Raw genomic sequence first — 24683 nt, 5'->3', positions numbered from 1 at the left:
ATCTATCTATCTATCTATCTATCTATCTATCTATCTATCTATCTATCTATCTATCTATCTATCTATCTACTGCCTCAGCCCCCAGACTCATTGGTAGGGGTCTCTTTCCTTTTTGCTAAAGACTGGCCCTGTGAAGGGCAGGACAGTTATGATTGCAGGAGATTCGAGTTTTGTGTCTCTTCGGGATATTTCAAGACAATTTTGATGCTTCTAACTTTCTGCTTCAAGAAAGAAAATGGAAGAAACCAACCCCACTTCAGGTTGCTGGAGTTAAAGACTCTGGAAAAACATGAGAGGAGTTGGCATTTTCCATCCTGTCCCTTGTCCTCAGCTTGCCACACCAGAGACTTCATGGAATTAACTTATTTTTGTCCTTGATAGGCATGATGGAAGCTTCCAACTCCTCTCTTGTCTTTCCAGAGATTTTTTTTTCATTCAGCAACCTGAAGTAGGATTTGCTTCTTCCATTTTCTCTCTTGAAGCTGAGTCAGAACCACCCAAATTGTCTTGAAAACAACAATAAAAGCAAAAAATAATATACTATTTTAAATCAATCTATGCATTTGGACAAACTCTATCCAAGGAGACAAGTTGTATGTACAAAATAAATGCCAGGGAAGTTGAAGAGAGTGGTACTGGCATGTGAGTGAGTCAGGAATGGTCTTATGTAGAGGGTGGCTTTAGAGCTTCAGAGGTGGAGGCAAGCAAACTGTGCATTCTAGGCACTGGGGCAGCCCATACAGAGGTATCGAGATGTAGGATATGGGGTGTCATGTGTGAGGAACAGCAAGAATGCTATTTTGGCCAGACTGTACAGTGGCATAAAAAATACTAATTTAATATAATATTTGCTTTATTTAAAAAGCACTTAGCACAGTGACTAGTGTGTAGTAGGTGCTATGTTAATGCTTATTCCCCTTCTGCCCCTTTCCTTCCCTCTTTTAATAAACCATGACCTAAGAAAGAACCTAAGATATAAGTTAATGTTTACATGGCATTTTCACTGCTTATGTAATTATAATTAGATTCACCAGTCTTCCACCATATCTGTCTAGAAATAAGCATAAACTGTTAAAATCTGTATTTACATGTGATTTCAAGATTACAAATCTGACATTTATTATTCTGGCATATAAATGCCCTTTGAGTGTGTGTAGTGCCACCTGACCTTTAATTAATGTCTTCTATTGTTTTCCATATGTAATTTTCCACCTGACTCATTCTGTTGTAAATATGGACCTCCCCTACCACACTACTATCCTGTGGATGGATCAACTGGTGAAATGTACCTAGGAGAATGGGACAAGAGTGGCCTCCTGTTTATCTGTCAGTGCATGTAAGTGCTCTATGGCAGGAGTCATAGTAGTGGGAGGAAGGTGATAACAACTTCTGGAGATAGCTTTAGGTATGGCTCCTGAAACATGGGGTTGCAAATAAGCAATAAATCACTAGTTTATGGAGGTACTAATAAGACTGTATGACAATATTCAATTTCATGTTGTTAAGGGCCCTCCAAACCAAATAAGCACAAGGCATACGCAAAAATGCCCAATTCACTTGGATGTACAAGGCTTCTGGACAAGAGGCTATCATACCAGTGTACCCTCAACTGATCCATGGGACAACCTAATTTACAAGAGAATTTTGGGAGAAGAATAAGTCATCCTGACTTGTTACAGTAGGGGACCCAGATAGGAACAAGTCTATGAGTTTGCTTGAAGAGATCCTGTGGCAGGTTAGGCTTGTAGGAGGGGTTTGGAGTGGGAGTCTCCAATGTTATTTCATAAAGCTTCTACCTTTTGTGGTGGTTGTCTTCTTACCTTGTGAATTTAGCTTTAATTACTATAGATTTGGTGAATATTTCCTATGTTTCTGGAAGTTTTTAGGTTGGAAAGATATGGGGAATAATGACTACTCCCTATCATCTTGCTGATCACATAACCCATGAATAGGAAGTGAATTCTAACATTTAGAAATGAAGACCTTTTTCATTATGTTCTGTGAGTATTTTATTATATGCATTAATTTTATTTGTGGGTTGCAGAATACAATTACATAAATATTTGCATTGTTGGAGACTACAGATTACTACGAACTTTATGAACAATGAATACAGTAACTTACATAACCCAAGTACTATCACTGGAAGCTATTCATTTAGTTGGAAATTCTGTAATTATCCATGTTTTTAAGTTTCAAAAAATCTTAACAGTAAACCCTAAGAAAATATCAACTTTAATATAATACTTTAGGAAAGCTAGTGAAAATCATGTTATTTCAAATCATGTAGAAATACATACCTGCATACATATATGCACATATATGTATATATACATATACAATATTATATGTTGTATATTTATCATGTTACATGGACCAGCTAAATTATTAATCTCTTTCTATGGGTGGATACACACATATCTTTCTTAACATTATAATCTTTCAAATAACCTGACAAACTTTTAAATAAATTAATCTGAGCAATTAAAGATTCTGTACTAAAATAATGTTTTAATGTACATTTAATTTTAAACAAAAGTTTATTAAGATGTCATGACAACAGATCAAATGGCAAATAGAAATTAGACAAGTAGAAAAGTAATATGAATTCTGATGTTGTATTGCTCTCATATGTGACTTTGTCTTTATCTTGTCTAAACCATGTTTGGTCACCATTGTTAGCACAAGTTTTAATAATGAAAGGGCATGTATTATTAAAACCTGATGAAGGCAATGACTGCATCTATAATACACCAAAATGCAGGATTCAAAAGTTAAAAAATTAAAGAATCTGGACATAGCTGCTTATATTTCATCAATTATTCAGATAAATGGAAATATTCAGATACTTGGAAACACAACCATTGCAGAATGACATTTTTTTTAAAGCAATTGGGGTTAAGTAACTTGCCCAAGGTTAAACGGCCAGTTATTTTGTGTGGGTGTTAAGTATCTGAGGCCGGAACCAATCCCGGGTCTCCTGACTCTGGGGCCAGCGCTGTTACTCACTGCCCCACCTGGCCGTCCCCAGAATGACAGTTTTAACTTTAACAATAATGTTCTTATTGTGTAGAAATAACCAATAACTCAGAGGCAATATATGCATTTGCTAGCTGAGAGACACTAGTATTTCAGCTGAAATGCACAATGTCAGAGAAGCTACTCCCCTCACCCCCTTTCAGGAATATATTTCTCACATTATAATGGAAGTTAATGGACAAATACTATTTGTACAATTCCTTTTACAAACTTTTTTTTTTTACACAATATTGGTTAACAGTGATGAAAATTAAGTACATTTGGTACCGAAACAATGGAATTTTAAAAATGAAATGAACTAAAAACTAATTCTTTTGTCACCATGTAGAAAAATTCTAAATTAACATTTTAGTCTTTGTTAGCGATAAAACCATTGCTCATCTTAGAGTAGAGAGGTTCATTCACATTTTTCTTTTAGGTTAAAAAGATAAAAAGATTTTTATACTGTTATCTTAAAGCAATAAAGCACTTCTTGGTCAGAATAAAGGTTCTAAAATATGATTTTGAGTTTCAAAAACTATGAATTTACTTGCTAAGAGTTTATAGTCAGCTTGGAGACTTCCCTTTTGATGAATTAAACCAGAATGTCACATTTCATTTTGAAATTCATTTCCACTGTTAACTGCTATACAGCCATCTTAACATTGACGATTTTAATATTATTTTTCAAAAATATATTTATATAAATATGTTGGGCAACACCTATGTCACACATCTAACTGAAAATGTCCATATATTCTTTATTGTGAATCATGGTGGTAATATTCTCAAAGTTAAGTTTTGGAATTAAAGCAAAATACATCAATTCATTGGTTTTATAATTTATAGCAACTTTATCTTTAATGCAAAGGCATTCATTCTATTGGGAAACAGGAATATGAGAATCTTTTCACATTTATGTAGCTATAATGCCAAGTGCACATAAATTACTTTATCAGCTTTACTACCTGATTTCACTAGTCCATTATTTTCTTCTCTACAGGATCTGCTCTGACCTTATATTTAATTCAAATAGAAGAGACATTTAGAGCATGAAGATTTAGTAGAGAATTAGATTGATGGTAGTTAAGCCTTTGTCATAAACTAAGTCATTAAATGCATGTGTGAGTATTTCCTTCGTAGCATAAAAACACCTATAATTGCTAAAGCTATTCCTCCCAATCTAAATGACACACAGATTTCACAGAATGGATTACATGTAATCCAATGAGGAAATTCCCATCTTGGATTCCAATATGGGTAGCCTGTTACAACAACAATAACACAGAATAGTTAAAGTGCTGTTACACCAAACAAATAAGTTAATTAATAATTAAATACCTTAATGTATACATACTTAAGATTTTATCATGTAATGGATTTTCTAGAAAGAGGAAAAAAAACACAAATCAAAAAGGTTGTTAGAGTTTTTTTCACTTTTAAACTATGTTTATCAATTTAGGAAGCTAATTTTAGTTATTTTTTAAGCACATCATAGAAAGATTTAGAGATGAACAAATACAGCATTTAGAAGTTTATGCTTGGGGCGGCTAGGTGGCGCAGTGAGTAAAGTGCCGGCCCTGGAGTTCGGTTCTGGCCTCAGACATTTACCACCCACATAAAAAAACTAGCTGTGTGACCTTGGGCAAGTTGCTTAACCCCAATTACCCTCCAAAAGGCAAAAAAAAAAAGTTTATGTTTTCAAATTACTGACAGCAGCTGTGAATCAGAAAACATTCGTAAAAAACCTTCTTAGGTAGAAAGCATCTGGTTGTCCTAGCTAAAATTGTGAAGTAAGAAAGATTTCTTATTGACACCTCTCAATTCCCTCCCTTTTTTTTTTTAAACCTTCCTGGCACTAAGGCCCTGCCATTACCTAGGGTTCCCTTGGCTTCTCCAAGAACCCAGTGAGTTCCTCATTAATCCAAATTCCTAGAATCTTTCTACCTCCTTGTCACTTCAAAAGATTTCTGTATTCCAGCCAATTTGACAGAGACATCCTCCTCCCTAATCAAGTGTGGGAATGATTACAAGTTTGAATAATCATACTTAGTTTCTGTATATAATTTGCAAGTCAGCAAAAATTGTATCTTCAATAGTTATTCCTTGTCTCTAGAAAAGTATGAGGAAAAGTAGGCCCAGCACAGAAGGCAATAGGATATCTTTTATGTAGTGTTATTTGAAAGATGAAAAAATTTGTCTAACTAAAAAAAAATATATATTTCCCCCCAATGTCTATCATGGTGCCTAAAATTCCTTCCAGTAGAAGCTACATGGTGCAGTAGATAAAATGCTGGGCCCGGAGTTAGCTTCAGATACTTTCTAAACAGTATGACCCTGGCAAATCATTTAACCTTTATTTGCCTCAGTTTCCTCATCTGTAAAGTGGTAATAGCAATAATGCCTACCTCCCAGGGTTGTTGCAAGGATCATATGAAATAAAATTTTGAAAACACTGAGCATATTATCTAGCACATAACAGGCTCTGTATAATGCTTGTTTTCCTCCCTTCCCCTTCTCCATTAGCATCACAATAACAGTGACATTGACATTTATATAGCATTTTAGGGTTATTATTCTACAAAGTATTTTACATACATAATCACATTTGGCCCTCATAATAACTCTGTGACGCAAGCATGGAAACTCCCATTTTGCCAATGAAAAAATACTTATGATGTGCCCATGTTCACAAAGCTACTAAGTGTTGAAGGTGGCTTTAGAATTCAAGTCTCTCCTGACTCCAAGTACAGGATTGTTTTCAGAAAAATACATTAGGGTCAAGGAATTATGCTAGGGATGGGGTGGGGAGAGAACATGGTATCGTTAAGTAAACTCAAAGTTCATTCAACAAAGATTTATTGAGTGACCACTATAACAATATAGTACACTGAGTTTTGGAAGATGCCAATATTATGATTTCTATCCTTGAAGAGATTTCATTTCCTTGTTATAGTTAACATTTAATGTGTGTGTGTTTTTTTTAAGCAATCGGGGTTAAGTAACTTGATCAAGGTTACATGGCCAGTTATTTCTGGGTGTGGTGCTGAGTATCTGAGCCCAGATTTGATCCCCAGGTCATCCCGACACTGGGGCCGGTGCTCTTACTCGCTGAGCCACCTGGCCACCCCTAACATTTGATGTTTTAAGACAGATACTGGCAATCTAGCAAGCCCCCCTGAGGAAGGGAAAAGGCATTGAAGGGCTTTCAGACCATGCCATATGGGGAAATGAAAATCTTTAGCACTTAGGATAGATAAGGTAATGATCTTAATGTGCTTGAAAGGCAGTCTTGTAGAAGAGCATTTAGACCTGTTCTTCTTACTGCTAGGGGTAATGAATGGAAGTTGCAGAGACAAAATTAGGCTCAATATAAGAAAAGAAACTTCCTGACCATTAGGACCAAAAGTGCAATAAGCTGGCCTCTGAGGGAATGAGTCCCCTGTCAAACAGAGGCTGGAGGCCTACTTGTGAAGTATATTGTAGAGTATATTCTTGTTTAGGTATGGGCTAGTGACACAGTAGATGGAATACTGGGCTTGGAGTCAAGAAGTCAAGAAGTTTGAATTTGGCCATAGACACTGTCTCATCTGTAAAATGAGGGTAATGATTGCATCTGTCTTCCAGGATTGCTGTGAGGATAAAACGAGCTAAATCTTTATAATATGCTTTGCAAACTTTAAAGGACTATGCAAATGCTTATTCTTGCTATTATTATCCCTGCTAACATTCTGTGACTCAGTGAGAAGCCCAAACTTTTAAACTCATTCACCTGTGGAAATCCTCCTATCCCATTTAATTCTTTTTGTGATTTGTTGTCGCTGATGCTTACTGCATCGTTTATTTTCACAAATATCTCCGTCCTCACAGACTGCATGATATTCCTTTCATATAAGATCTCATTCCAGCCATGTTCCCTCTATAAAAACAATAATATTCATTAGTTAGATAGATATCAATAGTTATCATTTCAATTATTTATTTTTTAATTCCATTAGTATATTATGGTTAAATGGATTAAGAAAATATGCTGACTTCTGAAAGCTCTGAATAACATAATTCACTTGAGCAAACATTAATTGCCTACTACAGGGTTAGGATACATTCCAGACCAGGAGTTCTGTTATCAGTTAACTTTTTTTCAAATATTTTGAAATCTTTATTTCAATAAAATTAGTTTATTTTTAAACCTATGTATTTTATTTTTTTGGTATATAAAAACATTATTCTGCAAAGGCTCTACCAAACTGAAAAAATCCCCACAAAAATATGAAAAGTTCTAGACTCAGACCCCTTACAACAAACAAACAAACCCTAATGAATTAGTCTTCAGAAAGGGGTATTTCACTTTTGAATTTAAAGAATTCTTTGAAGACATGAAAGTATATGTTCATTTTCACTCAATATAAATAGAAAACAGTTGCCTTTTAGATGTAAGAAGCTAGTAAGCACAAAAAAATCATAATAATGAGAAAAAGATGACATTTTAAATTAACGCCCTTATTGGGAAAGGATAGTGAATAGCATTATAAATGGATTCACCCCAAATTCTCAGGATTATGTTAACCACCTTGCTGCTACTCTTATATTTCAACAGTGAGTCTAGATATAGTTTTCAAATTTTTCAGTCAATGGAATGGAACCCTTTGGTGGGACCACTTTTGTAAGAGCATGTTTGGTGGCTTACTGCCAGGTTCATAAGTGCTTAATAAATGATGATTGTTTGACTAATAGAAGGACCTCTAAAGCAACTACTTTACTACTTCCTGTTAATTAGCCCTAAACCAAACTTTTTGGGTCATCTTTTTATGGGGAAGCAAAGATGGCAGGAAACAACACTATATTTGTGCATGGTTTATTCAAATAGATATGTCAAACATTATCTTTAAATTTACTTCTATGATAATTTAAGACATTTCCCATCTCCCTAACATTCCTCAGAACTCATTTTTAAACTAATGAAAGTTATTAATGAGAAGTGCAAAACAACTCTCAAGTTCTACTTCATGTTCATCAGATTGACAAAAATAACAAGAAAAGGGGTGGCTAGGTGGAGCAGTAAGTAGAGTGCCAGCCCTGGAGTCAGAAGGACTGTAGCAGCAAGCACCCCAGCGTCCCCAGGGTGGCTGCCAACACAGATTCTTAGATCTGCTTTGATAAAGGAAAGCAACTCAAAATGGGTTAACAAGCTTACTTTAATCAGTCAAATATATATCGTTTACCCAGTTCAGGGGAAAGAGGTCAGCACCCCAAACTTCAGAATATACAGGCAGAATTATCAAGACAGAGAAACAGATCAAGTAGACAGATTTCCAAACTGTCCAACCATTACATCCATACCAAATCAACATCTGGGTTTTTCAAAGCTGGGGGGCTCTTAACAATAGCTTCCCAGAGTCTCATCTGATCAAATCACAGAACACTTCTCAAAGTGAGTCCCAAAGCAAAGCCTCACATCAGGGCTTATATAGCCTTCTCCTGGCTCAGAGAATGTAACAACCTTTTGGACCCACTGGCCAATCAAAAAGTATCTACTGAAAAACAAGCCTCCCACCCCAGGCTCCTGGTGCACTTTAGCCTAGGGGCAGGGAAGATCTTAAAAATTTACATTCCCATTACAAGGACCTGAGTTCAGATCCATCCCCAGACACTTAACACACACACACACACACACACACACACACAAACTAGCCATGTGACCTTGGGCAAGTTACTTAACCCCAATTGCCCCAAAAAAAAAAAAAAAAAAAAAAAACCAAGAACAAAAGAAAAAAAGGACAATTGTTGAAGGTATAATGGAATGGCAAACACTTTATGTACCAATTGGGGAGCTGTGAAATAGTCTAACCATTCTGGAAAACAGTTTAGAAGTGTACTCCAAAAGTCAATAAACTGTGTTTACCCTTTGGCCCAGCAACAGCACTATTAGACATATATACCAAAGAGATTAAAGACTGAAAGGACCAATATGTTCAAAAGTATTTACAGTGTCATTCTTGTTGTAGCAAAAAATTAGACATAAATGAAGTTCCATCAATTGGATGACAGATGAACAAATTATCGTATGTGAATGTATTAGAATATTGCTGTGCCTTAAGAAAGTATATATAGATTCAGAGAAACCCGGGAAGACTTGTATGAACAGATGCATAGTAAAAAGAACAGAACCAGGAGAACAATGTATAAAATGACTTCAACATTGTAAAGGAGAACAACAGTAAAAGGCTTAGAACTCTAATCATTGCATTGGTTTACCATGAAACATGAAACAGTGGTGTCAAATTCAAATAGAAACAGGGCCACTAAACTGTGCATAAGGATCCCTGCTGGCCAAATACTGACTTAGAAAACCTCATGTTAACATTATCCATTTTATCCTGTTTTTATTTATTTTGTTAAATATCTCCCAAATACATTTTTATCTGGTTCAAGCAGTATTAGGGAGTGTTGTGGGTCATGATTATTCTGTTCTAGAAGATTGATGATGGAGCATGCTTCCCACCTCTTATCAGAGAAGAGATAGGTTATTGTTGTGGAATGAGACATATGTTCTTAAATGCAGCCAGTGTGTGAATGTGTTTTGCTTGACTATATTTATTACAAAGAAGAGCATGTATTTTGCAGAGGGGACAGTTGTAAAGGGTAGTTGGAGGATAGTGATATGGATATGAAGGGTATAAAAAGAAACAAAGGCAAGGTGGGAGAAAAAGAGGAAGAAAAAAAGAAAACAAAAAGGTGAAAGACAAGAAAGGAAGAAAGAAATAAAGAAAGAAAAGAACAGAAGAAAGATGTGCCAATTGATCATTTAAAAACACAAGAGCAGAGTTTCTAGGAGGCACAAATAGAGAAGCATTGGTATTACTATGTATTTTTGAAAGAAATATTTTTTGGGGCCTCTAGGTGGCACAGTGAATAGAGCACCGGTCCTGGAGTGAGGAGGACTTGAGTTCAAATCTGGCTTAGACACTTGACACACTTACTGGCCCTGTGACTTTGGGCAAGTCACAACCCCAATTGCCCTCCAAAAAGCAAAAAAAATATATTTAATAGGAAATAGCTTTAAAAGAAAAAACCTCTACTTAATGTAAATGATTTCAAATACAGTCCTTTCCTATTTTTATATATGAAGATATGTTTATGGATGATTGTCAAGTTCACAATACAAAAAAAGAATTTGCAAAGAGTAGTAAATAGATGTGACAAAATGCTTTAATGATCATATGTTCAACTGAGAAATTAATTTTCTAATTAAAAACAAGGTTCAATAAGATCAGTACTATACAGAAAATATAGTATATGCTTCTCGTAAAATATTTTTGTTTGCCCATTAATTCCATAATATACCAATCATGAGCTAGTTTCCTTTGGCTACATGATCATTGCTGCATAAGTATGCAATTAAGTGGGAAACAGAGACCAAAGAAAGGCAGAAGTGACAATTTATGCCATTGGTTATGACACAATTTTCCAAATCAGTGGCTGTTTGTTTTTGTTCCCTCGTTTGGGATTTAGCTACACTGTATTATAAGATGTGATGACTACCTTTGAGTTGTGGAAAGAAGTGCTTGTCATGCCAGCCATAGGATGACCTGCCTTCCTGTCTCTGACTATGACTCCTTATCCACTCCACATTTTCATCTGATCCAAACACAGCTCCTCTCCAATGATATTCATGGTTACTCAAAATAATGTGCTAACATTCTACATGATGTGAATGGATTTAGAAAATTATGGCAGGAATTGTTAATAGCATAGTTTTGTTTGTGGTTTTTTAGTCATTTTCATTCGTGTCCAAAGATACAGTGGCAAAGATACTGGAATGATTGTCCATTTCCTTCTCCAGCTCATTTTACAGATGAGGAAAATGAAGTAAAATAGGATTAAGTAACTTACCTAGGGACATACAGTGAATAAATATCTGAGGTCACATTTGAACTCAGGTCTTCCTGACTCCAAGCCTGGGTGCTCTATCCACTATGCCACCTAGCTGTCTATGGGCTTGGATACACTGTGGATTTATATCACTTTTATACAGGCTTTAGTTCATGAAGAGAGGTCAAAGTCAAAAATCATGTTGTTTCATGGATTAAGATAAAATTTAGGTGCTATTTCTTTGTAACCACAGACTAACTTTTTGAAAGTACAAATATTAGTAGCATGTATCTACAATTATGAAGATAAATTTCTTTATATGAAGGAAACAATGCTGATCTCTATCAGAAAGGACTATGAATGAAAAGTTATGGAAAAGGAAGAAGGCCTGGGACTGTGATTTCATTGGTATAGGGAAATCCCAGGTGAGAAAACTCCCTCCATCAATGCAGGCTGGTGGCACTTTCTCTGTAGCTCTGAGCCTTAGAGAGCACCAAGAAGTAACTTGCCCAGAGTCACAAAGCTAGTGTGTATTAGCAGGAGTATTTAAACCTGGTTCTTCTTGGTTTCCAGGTCTATTATGTTCTCTATATATTTCTCTATTATGTCATATTTCTATACAAAGAAATAGATAATTTTTTTTAAAGCTAGTGACAATTATATATTTTAAAATTCATAAAGTTACTCATATATTATTTCATGAGATGCTCATAAATGATTCAGTGAGACTGGTGCTGTCTGCATTTTTTACCCCATTTTAGTGATGAAGAGTTTGTGACTCAGTGAGATCAAATGATTTGGCCATGATCACACAGCTCGTGTTTGAACTTGCCATCAAAAGCAGATTCTCCAGACTACAAGTCTGGCATTCTTTTTTTTTTCCTTTTTGAAGGGCAATTGGGGTTAAGTGACTTGCCCAAGGTCACACGGCAATTTTTTTTTTGTGTTAAGTGTCTGAGGTCAGATTTGAACTCAGGTCCTCCTGACTCCAGGGCCAGTGCTCTATTCACTGTGCCACCTAGCCACCCCCCAAGTCTGGCATTCTTTCTTCCACAGGATATTATCTAAGAAAATATAGAAGTATACACACACACACACACATATATATGTGTATATAATACACACATAAATATACATATACATGTATAAACACACACATACATACATATATATACACAAATGCACACAACATGTCACGTGAGAAGAGATGTGTGTGTGTGTGTGTGTGTGTGTGTGTGTGTGTGTGTGTATCAGAGACAGAAAAGATCCCCATAAACAAAATTACTCAGGATCACACTTTCTGTGGTAGCAAGACACTGGGAATAAAGTAGATACCCATCATTTTTTAAATGACTGAAAAAATTGTGGTATCTAAATATATAGCACCATAGATAACGAATATAAGGAATTCAGAGGAATGTGGGAAGACTTGAAATGATAGAGGGCTAATTAAGTAGAACCATAGGACCAATATATATAATGATTAAAATAATGTATAAGGAAAAACAACACTAAAGGTAGTTGTATTCTAATCTTAACAACCAGTCTCCTCCTTAGGGAGGAGATAGAGAAACACCCCTCCCCTTCTCTATGGATATGAAAAAATGCTTTCCCTGGCAATCAATTAATCACTCACTAAATATTCACTAGGAATGAGACTCTTTGCTAAATACTGTGAATCAAAGAAAAGCAAAAACACTCCCTGTCCTCAGGCACAGTTGGCCATATTACATTGGTAATGTTGCTTCACTTCTTTTTCTGTTATAAGAGAAAAATTTAATGGTACTTCTCCAAGGTCAGAGCTGTTATTGTGATCTGATATGAAATCGGGAAGGGCAGGCAGCAAAGAATAACCAGGCACTTTGGAATGACTAGGAAATGATTACGTCTCAGGGTGTGATGAGGTGGAAGTGTGGGTGAGGAGACCAGAAGGCCCTTCAAAATAATAAAAGGTTTGCAGCTTCAGTTCAGGCATTTTGTTTAGGTTCCAATAGTTCATAGAGTTGTCTGTGAAATACAAAAGGAGCTGAACTTATGGTGGTCAAGATAAGTATTTCCTAGTTTATGAAGTTCTAGACATATATGTTCAGAGCAAAATTGTGCATCACAACTAACGAAAGAAACTTGCAGTATACAAGCCATTGTTCACTCGTTGAAAACCACAGTTCTAGACAACCATGTCCATTTTGGTCTTCCAACATCTTTATGACAATGCCTCAATGATATCTGGAGGACGTAGAGCATAGTGTTATATAGGGTTACATTGTTATATGTCTTTTTCCATATAGTACTGCTTCCCAAACCCTTTTTATTAGCTCTATTCCCCTTGAATCACATAATCATTATGGATCTTAACATTACTGTTTTTAATAGCAAACAACTCTATTGTTTATTTTTATTGTTAAGATACTTTTAAACAACAAAATTACTTACACAGGTAAATAATTGCACACAAACATTACAGTAGCATTTTCCTAAATTAGGACATAATTTAAGAGTACAGCCAACTTTATAGGTAGAGGCAGACAACCTAGAGGAAAATGGATTTTAAAACAAAGCACCCTGAAAATTATAAGGCAATGCTTACATGACATGACCATCTGGGAATAAACAGTACTTCTGAGGGGCAGCCATAAATGAGTCATTTTGTACTTCTTAGGTATCTCGTCAACCTCCCTTCTACTCCGCAAAAGAGTTATTTCTGAAAGTGAACTAATAAAACCTTTCTTTCTACTGCTATACAAAAAAAGCATTATATGAGCCAGCAGGGTATAATTAAGAATGAAGGAGAGGCATAGAGTGAGGTGCCTTTCTCTTTGGGGTTCCCTTCAGTTATAAAGAAGAGAGCACAGCAAATGATTTTAAGGAGTTTTGATTACTGGAATCAGTTTCAGTATGGATTTCTGAAATGCAACTGAATTAAGGATATACATTCTTGGGAAATGTTTAGAATATTCTATTCCTTACTTTGATAATTTCTGTCCTTGTGTCTTTGCTTGTCTGTTATTTCTTATTTGGCGTGTCCAACTTTCTCCTCTTTTACAAACCTTGTGCATCATTTCCTTCAAGTCCCAGACAATGTTTTTTTTTTCCCAGGAAGAATTCTCAGATAAATGCCTTCCAACTCTGATCAAGTGTATAACTACCATTTGATCTTGGACTTGATAATTTTGCAAAATCTTATGTGTTATTTTGATCATCCCAAGCACACTGTAAATACTTTGAGGGCAAGAGAACGTACAACTTTTGTATACATAAGAACATATGATAATTATAATGAACATACACATATGTACGCAAGTTTGAAAATATTTCTAAAGAGAGATTTGGGGTAAGAGGTTGTATTGTACAAAACTGGTATGTAATCATTAGACCAAATAAACCACCTTTAGGCAGAATTTGGAATCTCTACAGAATGAACACAGTATCAAGGATAATAATTTCTTCAAAGATGACTTTTAAAATATTATTTTATTCATGGTTTTCAATAAGAGAAATTGGAAAAGAATAGAAGATATTTAACTGAGTAAAATGACCACAGACTCTTACACACGTGTTGGAGCCTAAAATAAAATATTTGAATTCATTGAACCAATCATTAGTAGGATTTCTGACAAGATACTAAGTTAGTGGGCCCATCCATAAAATTTCTCCTACAGTTTTAAAAATAGGATGGCATTCATATTTCTGGCCTATATGAACATTAAGTTTGAAAACACATTTCCTTGCCCATGCTCTGGCAGTTTTTGCTAAAGCAGCATCCTAAGTCTGGAAGAGAAAAATAAAAGCAACCAAATTAAACACAATTAAAAAAGCTTTTTTTAAAGTTTACATTTATTATTCTTGTAAAATAAAAATGTGTAGCCTTAGCTGTTTGTTCTTTAAAAGTATACTCTAATCTCCTTGGTTACTTTAAGTAACTTATCAATGAATGATCTATGTTGTCAACATGGATATGCCTTATACCAACACCAATTACAACCCTTCTGCAACATCATGGACGGTCTTGGTGAGTTGCTGTGGAAAACAAATGAACAAATGAAAAATGAATGAAAGAATGAACAAACGAATGAGTCATCACCTTTCAGCCATCCCAGAGATGAACTTGTGTGAATTAATTAGACTGGTTCAAAGGTAACAAGCTGGGTCTGTCCATTGCCAGCCTAGTACTTATATAGGTGGTCTTTCCTAATTTTGTCAGACTTGTCTGCTGATCCTTCTTAAAGGTACAAACACCTTGACCTATGAAAAATTAAAACAAACGTCATGTAATCCATTTTACATGGCTATACATTCTCAATTCTGGAAAGAGGTTGAGAATTTGCCTTAAAAGAACAGACAATTGCTGTCTATTGGATCTATTTTCAAACCAAATCACTATAATTTCCACTTCTCTACATATGAGCATGAAATATTTTGAAGCCTCATTTTATCTACGTCTTTTATTTCCTTCAAAAATCAGAGCAGTCAATTCAAGATTTATTGAGCATTTGTGTTGTGCTCAGCTCTCGACCTTGCAGTTAGAGTATTAAGAATGCATTTTTTGCCTAAATAAGCATCCTGTTTTAAAATACATTTCCCTGCTCCATTCTAGAAAGTTTTCACTAAAGATGGATTGTAAATCTGTAAAACAAAAATTGATTCCAGTGCTTAGCACAGGGCCTAGCACATAATATATGCTTACTGACTTTCATCCAAGAAATATACAGTTGATTAAAAAGGGGATAACATGGATACAAATAGCAATAATACAAGTTAGAATGCAATAAAGCACATATGAGAGAGGAAACAGGGATGAGAAAATAGAAAACAAAGTTCAGAATTAGATGGCAGAAACAAGTGTGGAATGGAGGGATGGATGAATAATTGGTAGGGACTGTAGTTGTCTGACATTCAACTGGAGAATCAGCATTTTGGGGTACTGGATCCCAGACAGATATGGTGGAAGGACAGAGAGCACTACCTTGATTCAAGTAGGAGATCAAGTCAGATTGTATTTCAGAAATTACACGATTATTTCAAAGATCCCAAAATGTTCGTTCCTGCAAATGCCAATGATTCCAAACCAATCATTACTGCAAATAACCAGTATTCAGTTCCTCATGGTGCTGTATGGATGTGAATAGTGGAGAACTGACAACTCAGAATTAAAATGTCAACCTAGAAAGTGACTGAAGGGAACAGAGTGTGTGTAGCTAGGCTAGGAAATGTCACCACTGGTCACTTGCCTTTAAGAAGCAGCACAAAAAGACATTAAATGAGATTTGTCTGACTTCAGAGTGGACTGGTCTTAGAACAAGAGTGAGAGCTGGACAGCCTGGGGAGAAAGAGGGAAACATGCAATGAAAATCCCAAAATACAAAAAGAAAAAGAGGAAGTCCTCCAATCTGTTGGGTAGATCTTCTATGAAGTATTTGTAGAGATTCTTTCACACTTCACATTTTGTCATTTTGTTTCTCCAATTATATAGTAAGTTTCAAATCTTTTTGGTGGGGAAGGGGAAAGTAATACTCTTTTAGAGAATTTAGAGAATGAATATATCTAATTGAATACACAGGAGTAATCTGAACAGTTTTTTGTTGTTGTTTTTTGCTTTTTCTTTTTGGAGGGGTGTAGGCAGGGCAATTGGGGTTAAGTGACTTACCCAAGGTCACATGACTAGTAAGTGTTAAGTATCTGAGGCCGGATTTGAACTCAGGTCCTCCTGACTCCAGGGCCCGTGCTTTGTTCACTGCTGCCACCCAGCCATCCCATAATCAGAACAGTTTTAAGAATTTGATTGCTTTCTCTCTTCTGACACTTAAGCCATTAGACTGAGAGCTTCGAGAACAGGGACTATTGTACTTGCTTGTTTGTTTTTTGCCTTTCTTTGCATCATAGGTACTTGGCACAGTGCCTGGCTTATAGTTGCTTAATAAATGCTGCTTTTGACTGAGTGATTAGCCCTTGTGCTTGCCTTTATAACATGATACATAGTCTGCTTTTTGGCCCTTCTGCCTCAAGTCTCTCCCCTCTCCATTCCATCCTCCACTCATCTGTCAAATTGATCTTCCGAAAGCCCAAGTCTGACCATGTCACCCTCTCCAGTCTCCCCATTCAATTTACTTCATTGGCTCCCTATTGCCTCTTGGATGAGATATACAATACTCTGTTTAGTGTTCAAAGATCTACATAACCTGGCTTCTTCCTACCTCATTTTTAAACCTCCACGCCCAATGTACTCTGCGATCCAACAATATTGGTATCCTTGCCTGGACCCCATGCCTTCAAGTCTCTCTTGATCATCTCAACTCCTTGGCTTCCCTGGTTTTCTTCAAGATTCAGCTAAAGTCCCACCTTCTGCAAAAATATTTCCTGGATCTCCTGATCCCCCTTCATGCTTTCACCTTCCCTGAGATAATTTCCAATTTATCCTGTATATGTCTGAGTCATATGTAGTTATATGAATGTTGTCTCGCCAACTAGACTGTTGTGAGCTCCTTTCTCTATATCCCCAGCACTTGTTCCAATATATAGTGCGTATTTAATGAATGTTAGTTGGCTGACATATTAACACTGATGAAAGTAAAGAAAAAAGATCAGTTAATACCTGGATGGTGTGGGGGCTGCTGGCACTTTTCAGGGCCGCTTTCCACCTTCAGGGTCTACTAGATTCACCCAACTCTCACTTGTGGTTGCAAGAAGGTGAAGCAAGCTCAGTGGCCACACCCTGGTAAACCATCTCAGCAGATGGACTATACCAGGTTGAGGGTATCCAACAGGTCACAAACCCATCAGAGAATTAGGGGGTGCCTACCCCAAGCATGTGAAGACTTCCCCAGGGGAATGGGAAGTTGAGAACAACTTGTTCCAATATTCATGAAGGCAGCTGAAGCAGGTGCTATGGAGTGCTTGCAGGGATGGGAGACCTGGAGCCTTGAGGCCACATGTGTGTTTCTAGGTCCTCAAGTGCAGCTCTTTGACCGAATCCAAATTTCACAGAACAAATCCCCTTAATGTTCTGTAAAACTTGGACTCAGTCAAAAGGCTACACCCAACGACCTAGAAGGACACATGTGGCCTCAAGGCCCCAGGTTTCCCACCCCTGGCTTCAGAGTTTGGTCAGACATTGAAGATACCAAAGTTATCCACTGCATGCTAAGCCATCTTCAGTCATCTTGACTTTTGTCTTGCCACTAGACTCCAATGACTCTGGAAGAGAGTGAGGCCAATGACTTTGAACAACTCTGCCTCACTTAAATCCAATTTATGCATGAGTCAAAAACTATCACCCACACCACTTTACCATTTTTACCTACTTCAAAATCCTGTGGTGGCAGACAAGTGACAAAGCAGCAGGTGTGGATACATTGGGGGCTGTAGTCACAACCCTGCACACAGGCAGCCCAGGCCATAGGGTCGTCTTGTCACTGGAAGCATCAGTGCCACTCAACAGCTGTCTGAGCAGCCTTTAAAGGACTGTACTGCTCACCTCCTGGCATGAGAAAGGGGCTAAAAAAGTGCTCTAAATATTTTCTGCTTCACCCAATCCTGGCCTGCTTACCACAGTAGGTAGAGATACCATCCTGCAGTTGAAAAACACACACACACACACACACACGCAAATGTACAAAAACTTTTGCAAAGATGATCCCACTGACCATCAGTACATAGAATGCACATTGAAATCCATTAGACCTGAAAGATGAACAGCTCCTGTTGCAAGAGAACTAGAGTCAGAAACAGCCCAGCAATCGTCACTTACTCCTGAAGACTTGTGCATCTTATGACCTTCTCATCACCAGCCACCATTTACCTAAATGCAATAAAACTTCATGAATGCACCCTTACAGCAGACATTGGCATTTAATAGACTATGTCATCATAAGGAAAAGAGACAGACAGGATGTGAGTGATGAAGGTGAATTGTGGTGCAGTGATGCACTGATCATAAACTTATTCTCTTCAAGCTAAATATTTACGTTCAATGAAAGTGGTGGCTATACGTGAAAATGACTACCAGAAAACTTAATGTCAGCAGATTAGAGCACTTCTCCTAGCATGAACAGTTTGCTACTAATGTGGAAGGAAAACTGAGCCAATACACTGTTGGCAACAATGGAGTAGAAAAGGAGTGGGCAGTGATCAGAGATTTGGTGTACAGAATCTGGCCCAGAACACTTGTTAAGCATTAAGACAGGTTTAATGAAAATGATGGGGACATTCAGAAGCTACTAAATAAAAAAAAACAAGAATTCCACAGGGTTTACCATCAGGCTAGTTGTTAGATGACCCCCCTCCCCACCCCCCCCACCCCCCCGCCTTGACTGAGGACAAAAATGGCATCAAGGTCAGCTATTACATTGATAGTAAATTATTCAATGTGAAAACACTACAAGCCAAGACAGTTGGTTCAAGACTTTTTGTTTGAAAATGTTTGCATAGTCAATGCAATCTCTGAGGTTGGGATGCAACATAAGAATAAATCATTTCTCTGCTGCTTGTTCTAATTTTGGCCTAACAACGCCAACAAAACACAAGTTTTCCACCAGTCAGTGCCATGCCATCCATCCATGGAGCCATTCATTATAGTAAATAAAATTCTAAATTCTGTGGAGAAGCTCACTTATCATGGCAGTATGCTTTCCATGGATGTACACATAGATGATAAGATTGATGTGGGTATTGCCAAAGCTAGTTCAGTGTTTGGGAGGCTCCAAAGAAATGTATGGAAGAAAAAAGGTAGTAGATTTCCTACCAGCCTGAAGGTTGATATAGTTGTTGTGCTGACCTCATTGTTGTATGCCTGTGAAACCTGGACCATATACCAACACCATGCCAGGAAACTGAATTGATTCCATTTGAATAGTCTTAGGAAGATTCTGAAGATCACTTGGAATAATAAGGTACCAGACACTGAGGTCCATTCTCAAGCTAAACTGCCAACAATTCAAATTTTACTGCAGAGAGTGCAACTCCAGTGGTCTGGCCATGTTGTTTGAATGCCAAACATAAATGAAATTCGTTTGGCTATGGCAACCCATGAAATAAAGAAGACAGATTTTTTTCCTATTATTTTATTTTATTTTGGTCTTTATTTAGTTTTTTTAAATTTTAGTTTACAAGATTCAGTTCCACAATTCCTTGAGTTTCAAATTATTTCCCCCTCCCTCCCCACCCCCATGGTGGCATACAATCAAGTATAGGATCTGCAAATACTTTCACATTAGACATTAGTCAGGTTATAAAAGACTGTATTAGATGGAATGAACAATGGGAAAGAGGAAACAAAACCAAACAAGAAAAAGAAAGAAAGAAGGTAGTTTGCTTCAATCTGCATTCAAACTCTGTTCTTTCTAGTTCTTTCTCTGAATGTAGACATCTCTCTCCATCATGAATATTTTGGAGTTGACTTATAACCCTACATTGCTGAAAAGAGTCCATTCTATCAAAGGTGGTCGTCACACATATGTTGTGTCTGTAATTGTGTACAAATTTCTCCTGGTTCTGCTCTTCTCACTCAGCATCAGTTCATATAAGACTTTCCAGGTAAATATGAAGTCCATCTGCAGCTCGTTTCTTATAGCACAACAGTATTCCATTACATTCATATACCACAACTTGTTCAGCCATTCCCCAATTGATAGGTTTTACCTTAATTTCCAATTCTTTGCCACTACAAAAAGAGCTGCTATAAATATTTTTGTACATATGGGTCTTTCTCCCACTTCTGTGATCTTTTTGGGATACAACCCTCGAAGTGGTATAGCTGGGTCAAAGGGTATGCACTTATTTATAGCCTTTTGGGCATAATTCCAGATTGCTCTTCAGAATGGTTGAGTTGGTTCACAACTCCATCAGCAACGTATTAGTGTTACAATTTTTTCCGTATCCTCTCCAGCATTTGTTATTTTCCTGTTTTCTCATCTTAGCCAAACTGACTGGTGAGATGTGGTACCTCAGAGTTGTTTTGATTTGCATTTCTCTAATAAATAGTGATTTAGAGCATTTTTTCATCTGCTTATAGATATCTTTAATTTCTTCCTCTGTAAACTGCTTTTTCATATCCTTTGACCATTTATCAATTGGGGAATGACTTGTATTCTTATAGTTTTGACTCAATTCTCTGTATATTTTTAGAAATGAGGCCTTTATCACAGATATTGGTTGTAAAAATTCTTTCCCAATTTTCCACTTCCCTCTTAATTTTGGTTACATTGGCTTTGTTTGTACAGAAACTTTTCAATTTGATGTAATCAAAATTATCCATTTTTCATTTTTTAATGCTCTCTAAGTCTTGTTTGGTCATAAAGTCTTCCCCTCTCCATAAATCTTACAGATAAACTATTCCTTGCTTTTCCAGATTGCTTATGGTTTGAGGCTTTATACCTAGATCATATACCCATTTAGACTTGATTTTGGTACATGGTGTTAGATAATGGTCTGTGCTCAGTTTCTGCCATACTATATTCCAGTTTGCCCAGCAGTTTTTGTCAAATAATGAATTCTTATCCCAAAACTGGGGTCTTTGGATTTATCGAACAGTAGATTATTATAGTCATTGACTGCTGAGTCTCTTGTACCCAATCTAATCCATTGATCCACTATTCTATTCCTCAGCCAGTACCAAGCAGTTTTGATGACTGCTGCTTTATAATGCAGATTAAAATCTGGTATAGCTAGGCCACCTTCCATAGCATTTCTTTTCATTAATTCCCTTGATATTCTGGACCTTTTGTTCTTTCAAATGAATTTTGTTACTATTTTTTCTAGCTCCATAAAGTATTTTTTTGGTAAATTGATTGGTATGGCACTAAATATGTAATTTAATTTAGGTAAAATTGTCATTTTTATTATATTAGCTCCACCCAGCCATGAGCAATTGGATGTTTTTCCAATTAGTTAGATCTGACTTTATTTGTGTGAAAAGTGTTTTGTAGTTGTGTTCATATAGGTCCTAGGTTTGTTTTGGGAGGTAGATTCCCAGATATTTTATAATGTCTACAGTACCTTTAAATGGGATTTCTCTTTCTATATCTTGATTTTGGATTTCATTAGAAATATACAAGAATGCCAAGGATTTATGTGGGTTTATTTTATATCTTGCAACTTTGCCAAATTTATTTATTGACTCAAGTAATTTTCTACTTGATTCTCTAGGATTCTCTAAGTATATCATTATATCATCTTCAAAGAGTGATAGCTTGGTCTCTTCTTTGCCTAATTTGATTCCTTTGATTTCTTTTTCTTCTCTAATTGCTACTGTTAACATTTCTAGTACCAGATTGAATAAGAGGGGTGATAGTGGACATCTTTGTTTGACCCCTGATCTTATTGGAAATGCTTCTAGCTTACATATAATACTCGCTGATGGCTTTAAATAGATGCTACCTATTATTTTAAGCAAGACTCCATTTATTTCTATACTTTCTTATACTTTCTAGTGTTTTTTAATAGGAATGGATGTTGTATTTTGTCAAAAGCCTTTTCTGCATCTATTGAGATAATCATGTAGTTTCTGCTAGTTTTGTTGTTGATATGATCAATTATACTGATGGTTTTCCTAATATTAAACCATCCTTGCATTCCTGGAATAAATCCTACCTGATCAAAGTGTACTATTCTTGTCATAATTTGTTGTAGTCTTTTTGCTAATATTTTATTTAGAATTTTTGCATCTATATTCATGAGGGAAATTGTCGTATAATTTTCTTTTTCCATTTTGTCTCTTCCTGATTTAGGTATCAGTACCATATTTGTGTCATAAAAAGAATTTGGTAGGACTCATTCTTCACTAATTTTCCCAGATAGTTTGTAGAATATTGGAATCAACTGTTCTTTAAATGTTTGTTAGAATTCGCTAGTAAATCCATCTGGCCCTGGAGATTTTTTTCCTAGGGAGTTCACTGACAGCTTATTCGATTTCTTTTTCTGAGATGGGGTTATTTAAGTAAGTTACTTCCTCTTCAGTTAATCTGGGTAACTTATATTTTTGTAAATATTCATCCATTTCACTAAGATTGTCAAATTTATGTGCATTCAATTTGGCAAAAATGAACTACAGCTTAAGTACCAATGCTAGTTCCTGAGGATGAAGTGGTTGAGACAATTGATTAAGAACTTGATAAACTTTCCATATCAAATTATCAAACACTGATATTTGGTGATTTTAACACAAAGATGGGAAAAGGTAAGGATGGGGAGAAATTGTGGAGACATTATTGACATGGGAGTTATTTTTGAGTTGATTTCCTCTACAGAGTCAGACCATCTACAGAGTAAAGTTTAGAATTTATGCTAAATGTGAATAAAGAATTATAATGAGAAAAAGATATGACATACAATCAAGATTTAATAGTCATTTATTTAATTAGACTACTGAAAACATTTAAAAGTACTGGGAACAAACACACAAAAAAATAAAATGTTAAAGTGTTCCCAACCCCTCTCTATATAACAGTTGTAAAATAAATGTGATAATTACAATTAGATTATGGGAGTGGAAGAAGGAGGTGGAAGAAATTCAATCCAGGAAGATACTTGTGCTACTTTCATATAATGGAAAGAACACTGGATTTAGAATCAGGAGTCTTGGGCATGAATCTGAGAACTGACACTATTTGTGTGACCTTGGGAATACTCAGTTTTCTCATCTTGAAAATGAAGGGGCTTGGGGCAGCTAGGTGGCACAGTGAATAGAGCATCTGCCCTGAAGTCAGGAGGACCTGAGTTCAAATGTGGCCTTAGAAATTTAATACTTAATAGCCATGTGACCTTGGGCAAGTCACTTAGTCCCAATTGCCCTGTCTTCCCCCCTCCAAAAAAAAAAAGAAAGAAAATGAAGGGCCTAGACTAAAAAGTGATTAAAAAAAATTCCTTCTTATCATAGATACTATCACACAGAATGATGCACTGGGCAGAATGATAGATTTGGAGCTTGAGGACCCAGGTTTGAATCCTGGTTCCATCATTTACTGCTCGTGTGATCTTTTGACAAAGGCTTCAGCACTCTTTAGTCTTGATTCTTTCATCTGAAAAATGAGCAGTTGTGCTAATATGACCTTGAAGGTCCATTCCAGCTCAAAGTCTATGAAATTATTAAGCTTTGCTTCTCTCCAGGCTTTGATTACCTCATCTGTAAAATGGGGATAAGAATACCCATGCTACCTATCTCACAGGATTCCTTTGAGGTTCAAACAAAATATAGGCTTTGTAAACCATAAAGTGCTAGATAAATGTGAACTATGATTAATTATCACGATCCTACCCAATTGTTTATCCCCATATATCTCATGTTTCCAGCAAATGGTTGGGCTTGAGCCCCCAACTCATTGTGGATAGTGACACAATCCTAGATAAATTTGGGATCTGTGATTGGAGGAATTTGGGAAGGATACTTAGGGGATGATTGTGTGCCCATATAGGCCAGGATCAGGGCCCATAGTCAGGGGAACCTCTGATCCAACCTCATGACTAGCAATTTGGGTTGGGGATTGAGTCCTTGAGATCCTGGAGTGACTTTGGAACATCTCCGCAAACTCCCAACAGCACGTAAGTGCCCCTTAACAGCCGATCCTGCCCCGCCCCTATCACGCCCTAGTCACGTCCTCACTTGCCCTAAGCCTTGACCCCGTCTCAGTCAGGCTTTGCCCCTCTCCGACCATCCCTACCCCTCCTCCAGCTACATATGGTCTTTCGTACTTCCTTGCCCGTGGGTTCAAAGCTTCTGCGCTCTTGTGTTTGCCATGCTGTTTCCTCTTGGAGCCTTGTTCAGCATATCTAAAGTTGAAATCCATCTTCTAGTTGTTTCTCCG

General features: G+C 36.6%; 1 pseudogene; it reads right to left on the bottom strand.

Moving 5' to 3' along the window:
* Window positions 1-4122: 4122 nt before the first annotated feature.
* LOC138156728 (GLIPR1-like protein 1) lies at window positions 4123-24397 on the bottom strand (annotated as a pseudogene).
* Between the last annotated feature and the right edge of the window lie 286 nt (window positions 24398-24683).

This window comes from Petaurus breviceps, unplaced genomic scaffold (assembly GCF_028583685.1).
Source record: "Petaurus breviceps papuanus isolate PSGF00001 unplaced genomic scaffold, PetGlider_PUasm1.0 156, whole genome shotgun sequence".
NCBI lineage: Eukaryota > Metazoa > Chordata > Mammalia > Diprotodontia > Petauridae > Petaurus > Petaurus breviceps.
The sequence above is the reverse complement of the archived record's forward strand: the minus strand, read 5'-3'. Positions and strand labels throughout refer to the sequence as shown.